The 6000-nt window shown below is 42.1% G+C and overlaps 1 protein-coding gene across 1 annotated transcript in view; it reads left to right on the top strand.

The window, feature by feature from the left end:
* Positions 1–3215: 3215 nt before the first annotated feature.
* Positions 3216–6000, top strand: part of SORBS2 (sorbin and SH3 domain containing 2) — a 355465-nt gene continuing 352680 nt past the window's right edge. The window contains exon 1 of the mRNA XM_043558887.1: positions 3216–3397. The gene's annotated coding sequence lies outside the window, so the exon portion shown is untranslated. The remainder of the gene's footprint in view (positions 3398–6000) is intronic.

Genomic DNA, 6000 nt, shown 5'->3' with positions numbered 1-6000 from the left:
TATCCAGTCGCCTTAACCAATCCTGGGAATCCAGACGCAAATTTTATGACGGCATCCTTTTCTGCTCTATCAACCTCACAAGATAGCATAACATTAATCAACTCATGCCAGCTTTTGAAACAATCAAACTCGCATTTACTGGCAATAAAAGTTTATTCCTCCATTCCCTTGTAATTACCTTTAAAAAAAAAAATATGGCAACAACATCAACACTAACCCGAATGCTAGCCAAACTAATTATTGTTTTTTTATTACAGTCTTCAGTTCAACCATAGGCATCTTTCTGCTCCTGGTGCAATTTAAACTAAAAGACGTTGAAACAACTTTACCCGACTTTTTATATTCATTAGGCTTTCTCAGTATGGTTCCAAGAGGCCCTTCCTAGCTTCTTTTGCCATCACCATTTTCTTTTTTTTTTTCTTTTTTCTTTTTTTTCAACGTTTATTTATTTTTGGGACAGAGAGAGACAGAGCATGAACGGGGGAGGGGCACAGAGAGAGGGAGACACAGAATCGGAAACAGGCTCCAGGCTCTGAGCCACCAGCCCAGAGCCCGACGCGGGGCTCGAACTCACGGACCGCGAGATCGTGACCTGGCTGAAGTCGGACGCTCAGCCGACTGCGCCACGCAGGCGCCCCCATCACCATTTTCTTATATCCAATTTCACTTTCTGTCTTATCATCTTTCATTTCATTTGCTGCCTTAGATCTTGGGATCTTGGGATCTCCAATTCCTTCTTTTCATTATCCATCCTGGAAAATGGTGCGTGGGTTTATCATTGGGAGACAAGGAGGTCACACAACTCCAGACTTTGCTGTGTACGCATGAACTAACAGATGCCCAGTGACCAATCACCGACAGACTTTGAAGGAAGTGATGTGATAGGCTACCGATGACGACGTGTATCTATTATTAATGACTGTGGGCAGAAGAGCTAACAGGGAAGCTTGTGTTCTATGCAATTATCCACAGTTAATATGTTGTGGTAACCGAAATTGGAACCGTATTACCAGGAGAATGGTATTATAAACTAAACTGTGTAACTTATATTCATGAGTATTAGAACCATGCACAGTGAGAACTGCCTGTGCATCCCTTAACTGAACAAGGGAAATAAAAATCGTATTGAAACTACTTTGCGGTGCCTGGGTGGCTTGGTCAGTTAAGGGTCTGACTCTTTGTTTCTGCCTGGGTCATGATCGCACTGTTCGTGGGATCCAGCCCCATGGGGGACTCTGCAACCACAGCGTGGAGGCTGCTCGGGATTCTCTCTGCCTCCCTGTCTCTCTGCCCCTGCCCTGCTCATCCTCTCTCTTTCTCTCTCAAAATAAATAAACAAACATTAAACTGCTTTCCCTCTACACTCAGTGTTTCCTCCAATTTTTTTTTTTCCATGTTGGTTTGTCTGTTATTTTCCCATTTCTATTTCATTTGCTCTGTTCTCTGCTTTGATTTTAGAGCCTTGTTTGATCTGCTGGTACATAAGACTGGATGCTGCAGAACTTATTAACGTGGCTTTCACTGCTGGGTGATCTGGCCAGGCCATTTCTTAGAGAGTAGCCAATTTTAATGTGTTTAAGTCTTATCTTTTGGGATGGTCAGAATCACAAGAGAACACTCTTCAAATGTCCTTTCTGAAGAGTATATACCTTGCTACCTGTCTCCTAAAAGTTTGGTGTGGTCAAGGAGGCCTGTTTTCTGTTTTCTCCCATATTTTCATTTAAGTGCCTTTATTCTTAACCATGCCAACCCAGGGACATTCTTGGTTCAGTCTCTCCAGAGAAAACCCTCAGGTGTTCTCCTAAGGTAAAGGGTGGGCAGTCAGGCCACCTGCTGTTATTAGGCCCCCCACCTCCCACTGACTTCCAAAGGTCCATTACGTCACCAATTCCAGAGCTTCTTGGGGCGGGCCTGCGTAAATTGTGTCAACTTTTAGGACTTTCCCCGGCTGCTAGTCTAGGATTCAGCTTTTCCTGTTTACTTATCACCTATCTGTCTACTTTCTAGTTTTCCAAATTTGGTTGCAATTTTTCCCTGTTTCTCTGTCCTCGTGGGTGTATGGTTCTTAAAAAACTTTATTGTCGTTTTAGTTCCTGTGAGGTTTTACGAGGGAGAGAAGGTTAAATAGATGTAGTCAACTTATCTTTCATTTGAAGCCTCTCATTTTATTTTATTTTATTATTTTTTTTTAAATTTTTTTAACGTTTATTTATTTTTGAGACAGAGAGAGACAGAGCATGAACGGGGGAGGGTCAGAGAGAGAGGGAGACACAGAATCGGAAGGAGGCGCCAGGCTCTGGGCCATCATCAGCCCAGAGCCCGACGCGGGGCTCGAACTCACGGACCGCGAGATCGTGACCTGGCTGAAGTCGGCCGCTTAACCGACTGCGCCACCCAGGCACCCCTGAAGCCTCTCATTTTAAAAATATACCAGTGGGGATTTTTTAATATCCTGTACTAAGATCCTTAACCAAAGTAAAGTATAAAATTCGACTTAATATATGGATGGGAGATGATAAAGGTATACTTTTTTATTCTTTTCTTCGTTTGCCTGCCTTCACAGAACAAGATTCGATATTTCTTACTGTTGCTGTTTTCTTCCAGGGATGTTAACAAAGGCTTTACCATTTGTCTGTCATTGATCTTTCTGTTCTCATTATCATAGCCACTCAAAAGCAACCATGAATATTGTAAAAGCATTTTGTATAAGTGATTTATGACACTTTCTTGAGATGGCTTCAAATAGCCTTATTCCACTGCATCTCCCAGCATTTTTAATACCCCTCTTAATATATCCTGTCACCCCCATCTGTTTTGATTTAATGTTGATCATACAGACATGCTGTGCTGGAGGAAGCCACCTGATCACATCAGTACTGTGTTATGTGTGCATTAGACTCAAGGTATTTTCAGAGAGGAAACATAAAACTGCTATTGTTAAATTATATCTGTTTTATTAGGTTCCTCCTGGGTAGATTGTGTAGGACTTGGGAAAATCAAGCATTAGACATGTTCATAGAACAGGCTTTTTAAAAGCAGTTCAATGTAACCTGCCATCAATTCCCTAAGTGGCAATTCTCTGACTGCGTCCCCAGGGAAAATATATTGAACAGCCGAAGGTTAAGGCAGAGGAGTACAGTGAGACAGGAAGCAGCCAATCAGATGGCGAGGGTCTAAAGATCTGATGCCTCCGGGCAAGCAGCACCAAGCTGAGCTGGTTAGTCTCCTTTTATCGCAGAAGAGCACCACACACATGTCGTAAATGGTCCCTGTGTTGGCTGCAGCCACCAAGCAGACCCCGTAGCTAAGAAGAGTGGGATGCATGCCCAAGCAACTCATTCTGCACAGCGGCTGACAAGACAACGATATTCCTGTGCTGGAATGTTCTCATTCAAAGGTATCGGTTCTTTTTCATTGAGTTGCTATATTTCTTAAGAATTACGGACAGCAGAGATGCTGGTGCTGGAGAAAGATCTCTCCGCTTTCTAGCAATGCTTTGTTCCTGTTCTCAGTCGAAATGCCAGCCTTTTGAGATGCTTAACCTCTGGGGGAGCCAGGAATAAGCAGAATAAAGGAACACTTTACATTGCTTAAGCTCATGGTGCACAGACCCTTTATCAGGACAGACTCTTTGTTATTGTTGCTATTGTTCTGAAGGTAAGCCGGCTAAAAATGCAGCTTCAAATTGTCACATTCTGCTACATATATAACTAAAGAGACCCAGGGAAAGAACTGGGGGGAGGGGGAGGGTATAGGGGGCTGCATATCTTAAAGGTTGCTGCAATTTATCTAGCCATCTACCAGCCTCAGAGAGAGAAAGGGCCCCACAATTGCTGATCTAAGGTAGAGGAAAAGAATTTGGTCAGTATGAGGATCCCTGTATGCTTAAGACACAAGTTTTACAGAAAACGAACACTTTGCACATTCTCCTCCTGCTTAATAATTAAGATGCCTTAATTATCATTTATTACTGACAGCTGGTGTAATTGTCCAACAGTCATCAGCATATCAGGAGCCCTTGTGTTAGTTGCCAAGGTAATTGAAAGGATAATTTAATATGTTACAGAGTAACAAAAGACTCATGAGAAACATATTGCATTAGGTGAGGCATGAGATTGCTTTGTGGAGCATGTTATTTTTTAGAGTGAGTCCCTTCTTTTGTTTCCCCTCTGTCTGGATTGATTGGCCATTAGAAGGAATGGAAAAAACAAGGACTCCCATCAGGTACCACCTACTTAGACTAACGATCATTATTTATTCTATACATCAGGCAAGATTTCAGTTACGTCTGACATTAAATTGCTGGTCATAAGAGAGGTTTTGCTGGTTAAGCTGTTCATTATCCCCCACGGGACATTTGAAATCGCGCTTCGGTGGGCTGTCAGTGGTGGCCTGCATGAAGTCAAGGAAACTGTTGTCCCAGGGAGCAGAAATGATTGCAAGGAGTGTTCTGCTTGGTTTTCCAGCTCTGTCTCAAAGGCAGGGCCCATTATGATTCTCATCTTCACGGCGAATTATCAAGGCTAACTTTTTCATATTACATCTCTGGAAAGCTCTCCCCAGTAATACAGATGCTTCATGAAGTTATTTTTTCAAAGAAGGGAAATTTTAAAACATTGATTACAGTTTCTGAATTGCCAGGTCAGCGGTATTTTTTATTCTCATTTTTATTCATTTATTGATTGATTATGGTCTGTGGGGCTCAATACACTTTGCCTCTGTGACGTCATCAATTTCTATTACCGTACGCTTTGTGATTTTCAGTTTCTTTCAATATGTATGTACAAGGTGCATGATTTTATTTATGCAATATCATGTAAGGCAAGTAAAAGTAATGCATATAGCATTTGATAGTAATATTTGAAAATCACTATCTAAACTTGGAAAGTCACTATTTCGCTATACGTAATATAAGTCATTATAATAAGGTAATAGAAAAATTAAAATCTTAGCTTTAAAATTTAAAAATCAACTATAAAATAAAAAAAGATGTTTTTCATATATGTGTAATTATTACCTTCTGTCTATGTTTAAACACAGATTGCCTTGGAGACGGTAAAATTAACCAATTAATTGGATGACTGTAGGGAATTCGTTTGCAACTTTGATGGATGGCAATGGGAATATCAGAATTAATATTATTTTGCAAAAGAGAACACAGAAGCGCATCTCATGCTTCGACTATAAGAAGCATTTTTATACCTGGGACGATGTAAAATGTACTTCTACTAAAGAAGAATAAAAAGAACAGGCAAAATGTAATCTTAGAAAATAAGGTCAATAAGGCGTATTGGGACAGCAAGATAGTGGTTACAAGGAATGAATTAAAGCAAAAGAAGGGGCCTTTCCTCTGAGGCAGTGTAGGTCGAAAATAATGGACTGAGATCAGACTTTGGCCCTAGACAGCCCTGGCTTAAACCCCAGGCCCACTACCACCAACTCCCTGCATGACATAGGTGGATTAGCCCCACCTGGCTGGCTTGTGAGTTAGGAGGTCCCACACTCATAAGTGGTTTGTATAAACATGAGAAGGAGGCAATTAAAATGACACGATATCAAAGTCGGTTCTGACCTCATTGGGGCGTTCTGACCACAATGGTGGGGTGAAGATGGGATCATTCCTTCCTTCCAGTTAGAGAGGGGACTGGAAGCTGGAGAAAGGCCATGTTAGTTCATCGCTGTCTCCCACACCGTCCATTCTCTTCCGTCTCCTTAGTGATGTCTACACTTGTATCTCTGGAGAGCACTGCCTTCAGTGGGATGCTTTGAAACTTATTTAAATGCAAATAGCCTTGGCCAGGACACTTGGAGGTAGTATTACACCTTGGTCTTGTAGCAGGCCCTGAGAGCAGACGCTGATAGGGAATGCCGAGGAGGAGAGAGATTTTTAAACGGTGTGGGGAGGGCGGGAGGGGCGCGAAGGGGGTGCCAGTTCCGGGCGAAAGGGATGCTATTGAGAGAGGAAGAGCTCCTTGAAGATTCCAGAGGCTGGGAAACATA

Source organism: Prionailurus bengalensis, chromosome B1, assembly GCF_016509475.1.
Source record: "Prionailurus bengalensis isolate Pbe53 chromosome B1, Fcat_Pben_1.1_paternal_pri, whole genome shotgun sequence".
Taxonomy (NCBI): Eukaryota; Metazoa; Chordata; class Mammalia; order Carnivora; family Felidae; genus Prionailurus; species Prionailurus bengalensis.
The sequence above is the reverse complement of the archived record's forward strand: the minus strand, read 5'-3'. Positions and strand labels throughout refer to the sequence as shown.